The 18,051-nt window shown below is 37.1% G+C and overlaps 1 long non-coding RNA gene across 1 annotated transcript; it reads right to left on the bottom strand.

Annotated features, from left to right (window-relative positions):
• Nucleotides 1-15,603: 15,603 nt before the first annotated feature.
• On the bottom strand, nt 15,604-17,918 carry LOC139147883 (uncharacterized). The gene is made up of 2 exons (XR_011555821.1): nt 17,425-17,918; nt 15,604-15,924 (listed from the first exon to the last, which is right to left on the bottom strand). It is a non-coding gene; the product is annotated as an uncharacterized lncRNA (long non-coding RNA).
• Between the last annotated feature and the right edge of the window lie 133 nt (nt 17,919-18,051).

Raw genomic sequence — 18,051 nt, 5'->3', positions numbered from 1 at the left:
TGGACTAAAGCCATGCTGATTGGTAGATATGGCATTAGAAACATGGTGTGAAAGTTGTCTGTGAACTGTATTTTCAAATATTTTAGACTCAGAAGGTAAAATGAATCGGTTTGTAATTTTTCAAATTTTGAATGACTTTCTGATTTGAAAATGGAGATAATGTTGGCACGTTTCCATATATCAGAAAAAAGTTCCCTCGTTAATTGACTTGTTGAATAAGATAATAATTTGAATAACGGGTTCATTCGCACATTTTCTTAAAATATATTGGCAACGCTATCACATCAAGTAGTTTTGCTGCTGTTAAAGGTACATGGTCACCGTAAATTTGCATTTCAATATATGGTAATGGGGTGGGGCTTAGCCGCCATATTTGATACGTAAGAGAACATGCAGACGACGCTGCTAAGTATGCCATGGCTGGTTGTGTGGAGGCGCCCTTTTAAAAAAGCGGCCACCCGCGTAAAATCTGTGATTTGCTATAATATAACAGGTTACCGAATACCTTTAATGCTAAGCAATTCTTCCCTTACACTGTCGACACGAATATATGTAGAAAATGGGTCATCAAGTTAAGTAGCGACATCGGGAATACAATCAGCAATATTGTTTTGTTTTTGTTTTTAAGGTAGAACGCACCTCGGGGACAGATATTCAGGCCTTCAAATTTTATCAATTTTCTTCTGACCTACCACTTGTGGGGGTTCATTTTGAAGCTCTTGGCGAAAGAAAAGTTTTCACCGTCTTATTTTCGAAAATCAAAAATTTTATTCTTTCCCATAGAGTTGACACAGGGATGGCGGCCATTTTGAATTTCAAATATTGAGAAATCGCAAGTTATTTGTCTCTCTAGTGCCAAAGTTTGCATGGTGACCCCTGATTTTTATTCTTGCCTCGGTAAGAGAATGGTTGCAAGTTTCACCGAGGAAAGTTTGAGCAAAAGTTTAAGTCTTTCACTTTCGAGGTGCATATTACCTTAAAGTGAGTTAAAAAAAAATTATTCAGCAAATCGACTGTATCAAAGTTAGAGCTAGCCCGTAATTCTTTATTGTGTGTGAGAACTGACGAAAAGCATTTAAACGCTTACTGGACTAGTACTGTAGCAATACCTAGAATCGCATAGGATTTGTTGGTTATCATCTACAATGGAGTTATAATGAATTTCAAAATACCTTGGAATTACAACCTACTTGGTATTTAGAAAAACGTTTCTGGCGATACAAAATAACGCCAACTGAGTCCATTGCAAACGTCCTCCTTTGATAGATTTTGCAACAATTTAACCCAATACGACGTCCACTGTTCTCACTTACAGAACACGTTCAGTGTAGGAAATACCAATCGTTGTACCGACCTGTACACACTGTTCGGAGGAAAAACCTATCGTTGGCATTCTCTGCAGTTTCATCGACGGAAAATGTGATAAAGGCAATAAGAGGATGTTCAAGCAGTCATTGTACGGGTGAGGCTTTCAATGGGAGCGCGGTAACTCTGACGATGTTGACTTTGGCACAGTGAACGTCGTATTGGGTTAAATTGTTGCAAAATTTATCGAAGGAGAACATTTGTAATGAATGCAGGTGGCGTCATTTTCTATCGCCAGAAGCGTTTTCCTTATCACCCCCTGGTTATCACCCAAGCAACAAGCACGTTGTAATTCAAACCTATTTTGAAATTCACTCTTATATAAAGAGCATAATTGCCTTTGGCCCTCTTTTTTAAAGGGGACTAACTTTGAATATACCTTTTCCGGCTGTAGAAGACAGGATTTATCTTTAAGGTGTCCAAGGAGCTGCCACGGTCTTTAAAAGGTGAAAAACCTCGTCATCGAACCATGGTGGAATTGTCTTTTCCGCATGAAGGATCAAGATCCTTGAGTATAGAAAAACCAATGTCATAGAACATATTGCGCAAGCTGTGTAGGGAGTCAGACAACAAAGAACCCCCTGAAATGGCTTGACGGTCCTCTAGAAATTATAGTATTTACAGAGTGTTGGAAAGCTATTAGTAGAATTTTCATGAATGGGAATACTCAATGTAATTGATGAGTGGTCACAATCTAACATGTTCTCACCAATACATGAATCGGAATATACTAAAATGAAGACAGCACCGGTTTAAGGATATTGTTACCCTTTGTCGGTTCGGTAACATGCTGATTTATACTGTCAATGAAATGCACCTCATTTCTATTGGACGATGTAGGTGCTGAAGGGAATGACCTGTTAATAGATGATAAATTAAAAAAGAAATGACACTATTCTAAAAACTGAAGAAAGACTTGGTTCAACAAAAGGTTTTCTTTTCTGTTTAGTGTTACAACTGATCGAGATCTGTCAAAGGTAAGATAATAATCGCTTTGCTACTGATGGAATAGAAAGTGATAGACAGAGGGGGTCATCAGGTTATGGTTAGAAAAAAAAGAGCATGAATAATTTACTCCACCATTTCATTTTATTGGCTGCGAGATATTTATTTACAGAACGTTCTACTTGCCACCTCAGTATATAACTGTGATCCACACAAATAGAGACGGTGATGGAAAATTGGAACTCGAATTTTGCAAGTGAGTAGGTACCCAATGTTAGGGACTTTTTGTCAAAATCAGACCCATAGTTAGGAATAATGCAGCGAGCATAAAAACAAAATAAGCCGACCAGTTGTCACATAGAATACTAGCAAATAAAAGTATTAACGGCTTTTGAGCTGCAATGTCATTGAATTTGTTCAAGTTCAAATATTTCCAATAATTTCAGATATTATTTTATTTCTACCAATAAAGTGATATTACCTTGCACTCTCAGGAAAACAATAATTTGTTACAAAACAGCCAGAATGTTACATAGTTTAAGTTAATCTTAAATTTCCAACAATTTTCCTATACTTCACATATTACAATGAAAATAGAGAATACCTTGTCTCAGTGAAGTATATTCAGTCCCATGAGATCTATTTGACTGAATCATGTCGGTCTGTAAAAATTCTTATAGGTTTATGCACTGGTTTCACTGTCTGTTTGAAAATTAACAAGGGGTGGCCACATTTTGGTGTGGCACCATTTTATCCTTTATCTGGTTAAAACTTACATATGTGCTCACATTCAGAGGTTCATGTAACTTATACGCAGATATTTCAGTAAGTACTTCTGCATGGAGTGATATTAGTTTGAAAGGAAGTTTTTGAAAATTCTGCCAAAAGTTGCAGCTCAATACCTATATATTTGGCTTTAAACTTGCAACCATGAAAGTATTGCTGTAAAACATTACACTTTCACTCATACATATAACTACTGTCCTAAGTTTCTGTTATTTTATTGCTTTGGATTACCACATTTATTGCCAGCAAAGGGAAACTGCTATTTTCATGAGATATTGTGTCACTGAAATAAAAAAATCTCTGTTGAAGCTTCAAATTTCCTTAGGGACTGGTCAGTTTCTTCGGCCAGGGGGAGATGGGCGGTGGACTATTTTTTGTCGCCATCAATAAGTGGCTTACCTCCCTTTCACAAAGGAAAATAGTTGCATCAATGAAAATGAAAAAAATCTTGTCACTTTTCTATTTCAAAATATGTCACTGTATCAAATATATAGTGTGATATCTTTATGCATGTTGCTTTCTCATACTGAATTCTCATACAGAAAACAGAAAAGTAACAGGAATTTGTCATGCTTTTCATATGAACTGCAGATTTCATAATGGTACACTTTCACTTAGCAAACATCCAGATATCTCTGACATATCACTCTGATTTATTAAAGTACGGCGCCCGAAGGGCGCACTGAAAAATATGAAATATCCTGATATCTCTGATATATATATTTAAGTCATGAGCTGGAAGGGCGTGCTGAAAAATGTCTGATGAAAAATGTCTGATATATTAATTAAGTAATGCGCTTAAAGAGCCCACTGAAAAATATTGAACATACAGATATGATACATCTCTGATATATGTATGTCTGATATATTTAAGTTGGGTGTGCTGAAAATCATGTCTGATTATTTAAGTTATGCGCCCGAAGGGCGTGCCGAAAAACGTAACGGAATGATGAAATTTGTGGCTGATGCGATGCATTTTACGCAATTATGAGGCCGTATCAAAATCCAAAAACACACTGACCCCTATTCGGCATTTCAAAAACATGGTGACCCCATTACCAAATCAAAAACAGCGTGACATCCCCCCTCCATGAATCCACCGGCCCCTGTCCCCTAGGCCGAAGAAACTGACCAGTCCCTTAATTATCATGCATGCAATGTCTTTATTGCCACTGTGCTATATAAGCCCATATTTCCACCAGTCAGAAAACAGAAATGGATTTTCACTGTGTAGCCTGAATCATTTTTGAGAATATGCAAAATCACAATAACTGGACAGTACATCCTCTGAACTCGCTCATCACAGCACATTTCATCTTTGTGGCTATGTGTGACTAGAAGCCATGCCAAGAAAGCCACGCAGACGACAACATATGAATGAAATCAAAACACGATATCTTTCACAGCTTCGTACTGTCTTGTAACATTTGAATAAAAGATCGAGGTTTATTCCCGGGGGTTTATTATAACTTAAACTATGGGAATTTTCTGAAAGAAACTGGAATCCTAACCTCAAATGTGTGCACTAGCAACACCTCCCGCGACACCTTAAACATCAAAACCCGCCATGGCAGATGACTTCCAAGGATCAGACGCACAGGAAATGACGACATAACGTTCACCTTTCTATTGGAGTACCCCCCCCCCACATCGAATTGTCCTTTAGAAATTTGCTTGTTCTATTACGCGCGCATGCGCGATCTCTTAGCCAATGGGAGTCCGTAGTTTCAACTCGCAAAGTGTAGCGCCACCATCGACAGAATTCAAATCTGTCAACAAGGCCTACCCCTTTTCCTAGCCGTTCTATCTGATATTTACTCCCATAACCCCCTATATATCACTACTGAGCATGTGCAGAATGCACTATCAGTGACTAGGGTAACTGTCCTGTGCTGTACATCGAAAACCGGAAGAAAATCGGACCAATACTTTGGAAAATCGTTATTTTCAGAATCTAAAAATGCCCTCCCTAAAAGTCTTTATAACAGGTCGGCCGTATTTTTCCGTGCAAGACCGATATTTTTCCGTGAAAGATCGTGTCACGCTGAATCAAACAAGACGTGTCATGACCAAATCGATCAGCTGGTTTTCAACGGCCGTGATTTTGAATGGCGTGCTGTTTTCTCGGTTTTCAGCATTCCAGATAATGAACGACCGTGAGAACGAAATAGGCAATACGTGTAGGATATGTTCCAGGAGTAAATTTAGCGTAGAAACCAGACTTAAATTAACATTGTTTAATATCATGGACGTCAATATACATAATTATTTAGGGCTTAGACCAGCCAGACGCAAGTCAACCCACTATTTACAATCGTGTCAAAACATTGTTGATTGTAGCATGGAGGTACCTCCATGATTGTAGGAAGATTTTGATTTGATTTAGATCTAAAACTGGTGACCGGCGACGGCAGCTTTTTACGAGTAATGTTCGTTGATTTCAAGCCACACAATGATGATTGCCAGTTGTGTTTTTCCAAACGTAATTAGATAGCGTGGAGACAAAAATTAAAAAGTTTTTTTTTAAACTTTTCTCTTGAATTGACAAAGTGGTTTGTGCAAGCTATGACGCTTACTGTGAACAATAAAAAACTGTCACTTCTGTCAATTGCATGGACATATACATATATTTATCATGAATATTTTTATCATTTGACAGCTGCTCATGCATTCCATTCAATCTACTGTACATTAATAATATTAATGACATAATAATGTTATTATGTTTCTCATATTTTTTTTGCAGAAGGACATATCAGTACAGTGCTATTGACCACTCTTATGGACTGTTGACAGACTTCGAAAAGAGGGAGTCCCACGTTTTGAATGCAGAGATAATTTATTGTACAATATTTGTTATGTAACAAATGTATGCAACTGAAGTATGTACACCTATAAGGTCACATTTTCAATAAAAATAAATCATTGCAACTAGTACTGAGTTTGTTGGCAGTAAGTGACTGATAACACTGAAAGTGTGAGAGTGCACTGTTATGATGTTGAAAGAATGGCAAAATTCTCATGTAATTACTGTCTTCTGAGTTCACATGAAGAAAGTCTTGAGCTGGTTATATGCCATGCCAGGCTGGTTCGTTTTTACTGTTACCTCCTCAAAGAGACAGATATGTATCATCAGATACAGCAGCTGCAGTTTGACTTCTGAAGGTATAAACAAACCTTCCTTCACCTTTTGCAGTATTTGTCTTTTTTTAGTTTATTTTGCTTGTAAGCCAGGGAGTACACTTTCCACAAGGGAGCAGCCACAGTGAATTATGACGTCATCGACAAAACTGAGCATGCTCAGAACTCATTGGAGAAAAGGAAGCTCCCTCAACCAAACAAAGCTAATTTCTAATGGTTTAATGGGGAACAATGCGATGTGCCCCCCCCGGGGATTTATGGTAGCGTGTATGAATACATGGGCTGCATTTAACTCGGGTTGTGTTGGGGGTCGCTGTCAAGTTTGCAACAACTTACCTCGGTTACTGCATAACTTTTTAGACGTAAGGTAGAAAATACGAATAAAAGAAACTATGAAAGCAGTTATAAATCAGCCGTCGATAATTGTCCGATTGTATAATTGCAGATGAACCAAATGCTGTCGCTGCACACTTTAAAAAATGGATTGCGCCTAAGAGGTCTGACGTACTTATCCACATTGCCGTTTATGTAATTGCTTGACAATTACACGTACTTTTTGCAAGGTTTATCCATGAAAGGATTAGAATAACACTTTGAAATCTGGTAAACAATGTTCTTTAATACACATACAACCATTTCAGCGCTGAGGTGAAAATGTGACTATTTTAATCAGCTCATTACCACTCTAAATTTGGAGGGTCGTTTGCGCAATCGCAGATTGGATGACCTCGGTGAACTTTGATATGCGCATGCGTATTCAATCCCAGAATGCATCAAACAGATTACAGTGGGAATCAATGTACGTACGTGTTGCCTACGTTATCTGACGCGGAAATGGACGATGACCGGCCACAGTGCAGCCGGGTAACGAATTACAGTCAACTCGCACCTTTCCCAACCCGCCCAGAACCAACTTGCCCAATTCCAACTCGCCCGATACCAAGTCGCCCGATTCCAACTCGTACGATGCCAAGTTGCTCGTTGTTTGAGATGTAGGCCTAGTTGTAGATTCCATGTACGCAAACCCGATGGCCCGAGGCCAGCTAACTCTGCCCATGTGGTGGGAGGCCGTATAACGCCGGTAACACACAGCCCTGCCATGCAGAGCTAGAGGCCAGCTATTTTCATGCCGAGCCAGTAACTCGTAAAAGGCGGTCCTACTGTTCCTAAAGACATGAGCCAGTAACTGCAGTAACTTTCCCTATACGTAAAGAAACCGAACGAAATATTCTTTCAAGAGATTTGCAAAACATGAAATTCGCAAATAAAAACTTTTCCGCGTTGGCACATATTTCAAGCCCTAGCCGCACCTATGGTTCTCAATGTTAGAAATATTTGTTGTAGGCTGTTTTCAGTAATAAAACTTTTTTAACGTACCAAGTACTCATAAAAATTGCAAAATAGTATCGGGCGAGTTGGCATCGGGCGAGTCGGTATCGGGCGAGTTGGAATCGGACGAGTTGGAATCGGGTAAATAGGTTGTTTACACACCAATTTCAAGCTGATTTAGACCTCAATGTTCGCTTTGCCGTACATTTTCGTCCGTGTTCATAACTGAGCGCCCATTCATTGGTAAATTCCCGGGGACAATTCATTGGTATTATCACTGTATGTACTATAATGATGAAGTTTCGGAATGCGAATTAAGTTGAACTTGAAGGCGACGTGCAAAGTAACTGATTTCACTCCATGCCCAATGTGTCTAGGTCGGTTCTGAATGTGTGACATACACGTGTTTGACTAACAGCAGTGTATCTATATTAAAACCTGTATCTCGAGCATGCTGAAGCTTAACATATTTACGATGTGGTTTAACTTTATAAGGGACAGTGGAAAGTACGAAGTCAATGTCAACCCCTACCCACGTTACCCTAGTGTGTGGTATTTGGAAATAAATGCCTCAACCCCGGGAAAGACGACTTGGAAACATTCAGTCATAAACATACTTAGCTCTTTATTAAAAATCTGCTCTTCCAAAGTCTTTGAACCATCCACAGTTCGGCGATCATCAATTTCGCTGGCTTGACCAGGCTAAACGAATACAATTTGGAAGGTATAACCGATTTTCAAAAATGTCCCCCAACGTCCCCCATCAACGTAGCTCAATGAAACTGCCATCCTTTGTTCATCTATATTTATCGATTGAATAACTTGAATGACATTGCTCACAAACACATATTAGTACGCGACCAGATATGAACTGAATATGCTCACGTGCATTACTGTGATTGGTTGACAGAATGACAAGAACATTAGATAAAGTGTTGGAACTGATTTTGTTATAGTTGGGTGGCCAAGGCATTTTTTTCTACTTTGACAGTAAAGTGGTATGGTACGAAGGTGAAAAATAAAAGGTTGAAGGGGCTTGATTCATTCAATCAAAAGTTATGAATTTTTTAATAATGAATAGATTCTAGTGAAAGTAGAAATAACATTTGCGCTTTGAGAATTATGTGAGGGAGGAAATGGAAGTGTTAGGTATTGAAATCATGATCTTTTGCGTATTGATGTTCTTGGTAGTGTATTTGAGTAATAGAAATAAAATGAATAATTCATGACATGAATATATCCTAGACAATGGTGATGTTTTTGGTTATGCAGTTATCTTATTGATAGCTAGTGGGATTTAAGTACCAAGACCATCCTGAGTATAACAAGTAGAATATATTTTCCAATGGAATAGATGGATACTAAGCAGTCAAATTATGGTGGAATTAGATGATTAAATAATTAGTGATAGTTATCAGTTTGTAATTTGTATGTGGAATTCAAGATTGAAGCTTTAGTATTGAGATATTAAAGAAAGGAGGCAAGTTGAAATGACAATGACAGCATCAACAGGGCATAGTTGAATGAAATGCTTTTTAATGTTGAATGGCATTGAAAAGGTCATTTGAAAGTTATCTTTTGCATTATTTTGTGCTTGACATGACTGCATAACTGAGTATTATGTGAGTGACTGTTGTTATAATTTCTTTATACTGCTACCCACACTGGTTTGTGATCACTGTAGTAGGATTCAAGTACACCAAAATCTGTAGACTGAATATTTGTATAAATATGATCAAGGCAAGATCCATAGTTTGTTGTTGGTTGTTGGATAACTTGTTTATATTTGAGTTGGTTTGTCATAAGTTCAATCAATTGTTTTGCTGAAGATGTTTCTTGTAACAAATCAATATTGAAATCACCAAGTATCACTGTTGGTAGATTATTGTGGAGTTCTTCATTAAGATTTAAAAGAGCTCTTTTTAAATTGCCTATTGGTGTTGAAGGTGGAATATAAATAGCAACAACTTGAAGTAAGCCAAATGTTGTTTTGTATATTGCTGTGATAAACTCGCAGTGTAAGTAATTGTGTGATTGTGGAACCGACTCCAGGATGTTCGCTTTGCTATACAATACTAGGCCATGATATGGTCTTGTTGTTTGATTTCTGTTATCGTCATGTCTGGAAATTTCAAAACCTGGAATTGTGTAATCATCATTTTGATCACCACTTTGTAATCTTGATTCACTGCAAATAAGTACATGAGCTGATGTCAAACTGAAATCATTGACAACATCTTGAAAATGGCAATGAAGTGATCTTACATTTTGATAAGCAACAATAAATTTGTTTGGTATATCATATGGAAAAGTCAAGCAAAGTTGTAACATGGAATGTGATCGCATGCGTTGCATTTCTTCTGTGACATCACTGCTGACAGATATTTGATTTTCCTGTAATGTGGTTATGTGAAGACCAGCAAGTTTTGTGACTCTGCTAAGGGCAACATAGTGTATATGACACTGGTTTCTGTTTGAAGCAGTACTGAAATCAACAACTACATCAGTGAGAGTATCACCTTGGCAACGGTGGACAGTCTTTGCACTGGCTGGTCTGATGGGGAATTGTTTTCTAACAACTTCAGCATTTTTATGTCTTCCTACTCTGAATTGCCGTGATATCTGTGTAATGGGTGTCCATGCTTTGGTTACTCTCCTCTGGTATAAATGTCGTTTTTCTTGTCGCAGTGCTTTGCCAACAGTGCTATCATCAATAAAATCCATAGAACCATGACATGATCTAAGTCTGGTCCATCAATAAACTTTATTACTCCTGGAGTACCATTTATTAATCCATCATCAACACACAGATTCATACATAGTTCAACTCGTTGATTTATTCCAATGGATAATTGAGATACTAATCCCATTGTCTTTTGAGGACCTAACATTGCAACTATGGTTAATGTTTTTTGTTTCACTGTTTCAGAGACATCCCCAATTACAGTATCAGTAGCAGATACATTTGTTTTTAGTTTCTGTAAGTCTGTCGTACACTAACACATTATGGTTATCAACAAGTCTGTTTTCACAGTAGAGATGCACTATTGAATCATTGTACGGTGGACTTCCATTATTGGTTTGTACTATGCGGGTTTTCAGAATACTGATGTCATGTGAAGTGTGTTTTCCTTCACGTACACGATTAAGTAATTGTGCGAAATCCAAGTCATCTTTTTGACGCATAATATCTGTTAATTCAAACATTTTGAATAGGTCTTTCCAGATATTTAAAGCAAGTGGTCCATAATCATGCCTAAGATCATTAAATATCCAGCCATCAAAGACAGGCTTCAATTGATACAGGTCCCCAAATGCAACTATACTGACACCACCAAATAGCTGATTGTTTGCCATGATTTGTTGAAGCCGAAGGTTGATGTAGTTGAACATACCATTGCCAACCATGGAGATTTCATCAATGAAAATAATTTTTAAATTCCTGTATTTTGCTTGCAAAGTATTTAGTCTTTCTGATGTTAAGGGTTTATAGTGAAATCCTTGGCTTGCAGGAATCTGCAGCGCTGAGTGAATTGTACTCCCTTTAATATTGTATGCAGCCTTGCCTGTTGGTGCCATGAGTAATAGTAATACAGTGTCAGGATTTTCACCAGGACGACTTGAAAGATGTTTCAAAAGTACTTGATAAAGTGATTTCAGAACAACAGATTTACCAACACCTGCTCCACCTGTAACAAACACATGCAAAGGATCTGTTTTTGTTTTAATCCAATGAATTATATGATAGAATATTTCTTTTTGCTTCTTGTTAAGAATCTGTAAAATGGGTACAGCTGACTGTCAGGCATTCGTGGGTGTTGAAGTTCTTCAATATTGGGATTGTTTACAGCCATGCCAATGTCTTGTCCTATGTCATATTGTGAATGACTGTCATTCTGTGGGGCAAATATGTTCATTGTGTCACTTTGTCTGCATCCTTCTGCAGAGTCTTGTCTTTCCTGATGTTCTGTATTTGGAGCAATATTGTCAAACATATCCACAGCTGTATTCTGTACTGCTTCAATTGCTAGATCTAATGCCTGAGCATTTTTATTGTAATCCTTTTGTTTAGTATCTACTTCCTGTTTTATTTGCAAATAGCGGTCATGGTATGTACTACAACCAGCCAATAGTTGATTTTCATGTCTCCAATGATAAAACAACATTACTAACTCTCTGTAATGATTTTCTGAGTCTCTCTCTTTATGAAAACGAACATATCGGATGACTTTACTTTTTGTGCGTTTTTTGTAGATAAGTTTACCGACACGATAAGTTGTCCCACTGTTGTTGTTGTCATCATTGTAAACATCATCATTGTCTTTCTTCTCTACTTCATCAGGTTTTTCCCTTTCAAAAGTATACCAAGCTGCAAAATCTGCCAAGCACAATTTCTCAAGGGCTTTTGGACGACGCTCATATTTTTTCAAGATGTTGTCACTTTCTATATCAGTAGCATTTGCCGGCATATTTTGTATTTCATCCAGTGGTTTCAGTAGAATAACTCGATCATTAGGGGGTGATGTATTAACAAATATGACATCTCGTGATGCTCTCCTCAATTTCATTTGCATAGTTAGATACACAGCCTCTTGGGCACTAACTTCAACATGATTTAGGAATTTGTTTCCTATATGTCTGACACTCTCCCTGATGTCTTGATTTCCTTCTCTCACTTCATCTACAGCTCTAGCTAGCAAGTTACTCATTCCTCGTTGAGCTTTGCTGATGTAAGATGCTATGTACATTGCACAGGCATATGGATCTATAATAAATTGAATGTCCATGTTTGCCCTCCATGCTTTCAGTAGAATTTCATTATAATTATTATTCTGATTTCATTAGGTGATCTTTTGAGGAAGATTTTTTCAGATGTTAGGGATGACTGTATTGCTTTAATGTAGGTCTCCTCATCAAGTTGTATTTTGTCTAAGAATTCATCAAATGAGAGCTTTTCTCCGAATTGTAAATCAGAAAGTACATTTTTAATACGTGTATAGTGTTCTTTAAGGCTCTGTTCTGTTGTTTCATCAATATCCATAGGTAATGGTTGCAATATCATTGTTCTTGGCATAGGTGGTAGAGGAAAGCCAAATCTACAAACACACTGACCTTTGACTTTACATGTTTTTGCATGTCTATGCATCTGATAATTTATCAACTCTGCAAGGTTTTCATCACTGGTTTCATTGCTGCATGTAATATACTGATCTATGAAATTAATAATTTCATCATCATCATTCTCACCATACTGTGGTGCATCTTTGATCCATACAAGCATGTGTACATGTGGTGACCCTCTTTGTTGAAACTCGACTCTGTAAAAGTAGTCCTGTATTTCACCAAGTGGATGGTGTGAACTGAGTAGAAAATCATGCATAAATTGCTGAAAGCAATGGTCAAAGTGTCGAGCACAAGTAACCGGGTCTGATTTGATCAGTTCAGACTTAGTGTTCCATGACATATTAATATATCATTGTCTGTGTACTCCTTTTCATGAACTGTCTTTCCAAGAATTTTCAAAAGATGTATCCACTTGGACTCTGCTGATGAGAAGGACATGAAGTATGTAGGAATTGCAATTTGGCGTATCATAGCAAAAATGTCTCTCTTAGCACTTTCCCAATATGGTGGTGACCCTCTCAATGTTTTTAATACCCTGAATCCTTCATCAAGTCTAACTATCTTGTCTACATTTTGAGGAGATTGCACTTCACTAGCTGTTACTTTACGGCCTTTCAGATTACATTTGCGTAAGCATAATGATGCTTTGTCTTTGATTTGCTGAATTTGTAACTTTTTCAGTTTGAAGAAAATGTTCGGAACAGATTTCGCAACTCTTCGATCTTTATGTCGCAGTTCCCATTTGCATAGTGTACTGTATGATACTGGGATGTTTTGTTCACTTTGTCTCGGCTGACCACAAAAAATTGTTGGAAATGAGAGTTCTTCGGAATACTTATCTTGAAATATACCTAAAGGTCTGTTGCCTTCACCCGGGGCAAAGCAAATGCTCCTTGTGAATCTATGTTTCTATCATAAGAAAGTGAAAGCATTGTATCTAATGTTCCAGCAGCCTGATCCTCTAATTTGATTTCTTCTGTCCAATCATCATTGTTATCATCACAATCATCATCATTGTTATTATCAACATTTTCATTACAGGATTCCTGTTCATCTATTTCAGAATTAAGATTGCAATCATTGTCCTGCAAAAATTCTTCCCAGTCATCAGATTCATTCTGATCACAAACATTCCAATTTGTACCAATTGTTATCTTTTCCGCTTTATACAAAGGACTGTTTTCAACTAACCACTTTGCTGCCATTATCACTTTGTGAGGTCTAATATTTTCAACTTGGTACGCATGATTGTAGCTTATTTTCCTTTTGAATTTGACAGGTATTGTTTGTGAATCATTGATAGTTCTGGGTAATGTTGAAACAGTGCTAGATACATCAGCTATGACATTTACAATATTGCCTTTGAGACTAACTTGTCTACCCCGTGGCAATTCTCTGATTTGCATGAAAGGAATACGTAAGGCAACAAGTCTTTCTTCGAGTGGATGTAATTTTAACTCTGGTGGGATTCCTGGGAATGACATTTTGTTTGCTACAGCACAAGGTGGCAGCTTGGACTGTTTTAAATATGAGTAACAAGTTTGACATAATGGTGACATTTCATCATCTGTGGCATTTACATAGGATGATGCCAATGATGACAATTTACTTTTAATATTATTGTAATTTACAACACTTTCTCTGTACCACAGCTGTTCACAGCACACACATACAAATGTTGGACCATTCTGAACTGATTTATGGAAAACTTCAATAAGTTCATTAATTGATTTGGCACCACTGCAATTTCTTTTAATTTTCTTAGCTCTTGCATCACCTTCTTTTTCAGCTTGTCTGTACACTTCATCAGACCGTCTTAATTTCTTTGATTTAGCATTTCTCTGTTGTTCACTTTGTCTGTACACCTCATCAGACCGTCTTAATTTCATTGATTTAACATTTCTCTGTTGTTCACTGTGTCTGTACACTCATCAGACCGTCTTAATTTCATTGATTGAACATTTCTCTGTTGTTCACTTTGTCTGTACACTTCATCAGACCGTCTTAATTTCATTGATTGAACATTTCTCTGCTGTTCATTTTCTCTGAACTCTACCATTTTCCTTTTTTCTTGCTTTCTTTTCTTGTCTTTCACTTTCTCTTTTTCTCTATAATTTGCACAGTCTGTGGTTTCAGCCGTGTCATGAAATGTCTCTGTATCTCTTTCCTCAAGGAAATCATAGTGCCCACTATCAATTTGTCCTTCTACACGGATTGCATGGTATAATAGGTGTATTGTTTCAGAGGATTCACCTTCAGTGTCGAATGGTTCATTCAGAACATCTAGATGAACTGCAATTTTTACACTGTATGCCATAGCAGCTGCATTTATTTCAATATGGCCACCATGAGTTGCCAAACCTGGGTCAGATATAGACATGTACTGTCTGTAGTCATCTTGATTATTCACATGATATCTCTGATATTCACCTTTAATGAACTGCTCATATTGATCCCAATGATCAATTATATAGTTGACAATTTGTAATCTTACAGCATTATGATGAATCTGAGATCCAAAGAGACCTTGACTTATAGCCCTAAATAAACAATTGCCATCACCCTCAATAACCACCTTTCTGTAAGAATTTTGTGGACATTGTCTTTTACGTTGGAGATGCAATTTTCTCTTTTCATTTTTGGCCTTGTGGCTTAATTTCTTTACTCTCATTGTATTGATGTATTCAACTTCTAACAGATGTGATAAGATTCCTTCAGATTATTGTAGTTGTTGCAGTATCAAAAAGGTGTAATCTGGAATAATGCTGTTGTGTTTCACTCAAGAATTCGTGTACAAGTTATCCTTGTATTTCTCTAGGATGGAAAACACCAAGAATAAATAAATATATCTCTGTATGTTGTGTATATATATCTTGTGGCAGTCACTATTAAATTAAAGCAAGTACTCAAATCTTCCAATTTTTAAATATTTATTTGATTCTTATGATGGTGTGATTGTTATAATAGTGAAAAGTGAGCCTTCTAACGGCCAAATGTCTGAGCGTTCTGTGAGCCTTCCAACGGCCAAATGTGCAAATATGAGCCTTCTAGCGGCCAAATATGAGCCTTCCAACGGCCAAATGTGAGCCTTCCAACGGCCAAATATGCAAATATGAGCCTTCCAGCGGCCAAATGTGCAAATATGAGCCTTCTAGCGGCCAAATACAAGCCTTATTACAGCAAAATCAACCTCTTGAGCAGTAGTGGTGCAGGACTTCGGCTTGTAGATGTAATCTGTATAAGAAATAAAATCAATATATGATTTGAGTGGCAGCATGGGCTAAGGGACGGACCATTAGACTTTGTAGACTTTGGCAAGGGGGGGAGGGGTGGTCAGAACCGGAAAAAAAAATTTTCAGAGCAGAAAATTTGAAAAACAAAATTTTCAGACTTCTCTCCAAAATAAAAAATATTCAGAACGTAACCGATAATAAAAAATTCTGCAAAACTCAGAGAAAAAAAATTTGCAAGTCTATTTTCATTTGAAAAAAATAAAATTTAAAATTATCGGACGTAAAAAAAAAAAATTGCAGAATCCAGTCGTGACCACCGCCCTCCCAAAGTCTAATGGTCCGTCCCTAAATTTAAAGTTCAAAAAAAAAACCAGTAGAAAGTTCATGCCAACAAAATGTCACCCTATCAAAAATACTGCCAAAGTACTGCTCCCATTTGATCAGGACTTTTCAAATAACTGCAACAAATTTGAGTCATGTATGTAGCCCACCATGAACTGTATAATATATCAGTCTATCGAATTCTAAAATTCTTTGACAAAAAATAGGAAGACATATACCATAAAATATGCAAATAAACGGACCTACCCTAGGCATTTTCCAGGTAAACGTTTATGATTTATCTGCTCAATTTCAAAATTTTGAAAACAACCATTATATACAACAACTACACTTCCCCCTCTATACAATGTTTGGTTCCTTGAAAAAATGTGTACTGTGTCTTGAATGACCATAGTCGGCCATATTTCTATTGGAGATGCGTATTTTTTATTGAACGAATTTGATTTTTTTTTTCCATATTTACGACTCCTCAAGCACATCGTTCTCGAGATTCAAAATTTTTGATCACTACCATAATGAACAAATTTATCTTTATCTCGATGAAATCATGTCTATTTTCACAAATTCAAAGTCTAACCTTTTGACGCAATAAACTTCTGACGTCGCACGGATACGCATACTAGTACACCTTGGCCACGTCGGCCATCTTGTTTTTCCACTAACACGTGTCCTCACCACTTGTTGAATATTTACGACTCATCAAGGACACCGTTCTCGAGATTCAAATTGTTGATCACTACCATAATGAACAAATTTATCTTTATCTCGATGAAATCATGTCTATTTTCACAAATTCAAAGTCTAACCTTCTGACGCAATAAACTTCTGACGTCGCACGGATACGCATACTTTACTAGTACACCTTGGCCACGTCGGCCATCTTGTTTTTCCACTAACACGTGTCCTCACCACTTGTTCATATTTACGACTCATCAAGGACACCGTTCTCGAGATTCAAAATTATTGATCGCTTCCATAATGAACAAATTTACCTTTAGCTAGATGAAATCTTGTCTATTTTCACAAATACAAAGTCTAATCTTTTGACGCAAAATCTACCGTACACCTTAGCCACATCGGCCACCTTGTTTTTCCACTAACACTAACAGTAACACGTATCATCGCGACTTGTTACCATACAAAAGAGTGAAACACTTACCTGACTTTTTCCTGTGACGGTCCTCTAGATGCACTAAGGTTTATAAAGCAGCTTAGTGCCGTTACTTGCTTCGGATTGCCAGCAATAGCCGGCCTTCGACGATATTTCTGACGATGAGTACTACGGCTTTACTCTAGCCAGAGACGATGCTGAAGTTGGACTCAGTTTCGGATTCGGTTTCGGATTCGGTTCTTATATTTCCAGCTTATGTTATTATTTTTTCGAAGAATATAATAACTACTGATACACAAGGAGATATTTTAACTAGATGAAATTGCACAAATAGCATGTATTTTATCACATAAATGTAGCATGTAGTTCATGACATAAATGTTTCATATATAATGATAATTTATAAAGTTTAAAAAATCAAAACACTTTAGGCAGTAGAGCAAGGAACTGTAATGCATGACTACACAAGACAAAACTGCTGAAAAATCAGTCAAAAGTTACAACTTATGAGCTGTCCATCTCAATTATGGGCATTATGCAGTTCAGACTAAATGCATTCAATGCTACCTTTATTACGCAACATATTATGTAAAACAACATCAATCAAAACATCAAATTAATACAACATATTAACATTAAAACATGTGACACACATTGACATATAAAATGATAAAG

This window comes from Ptychodera flava, chromosome 13 (genome assembly GCF_041260155.1).
Source record: "Ptychodera flava strain L36383 chromosome 13, AS_Pfla_20210202, whole genome shotgun sequence".
Lineage (NCBI taxonomy): Eukaryota > Metazoa > Hemichordata > Enteropneusta > Ptychoderidae > Ptychodera > Ptychodera flava.
The sequence above is the reverse complement of the archived record's forward strand: the minus strand, read 5'-3'. Positions and strand labels throughout refer to the sequence as shown.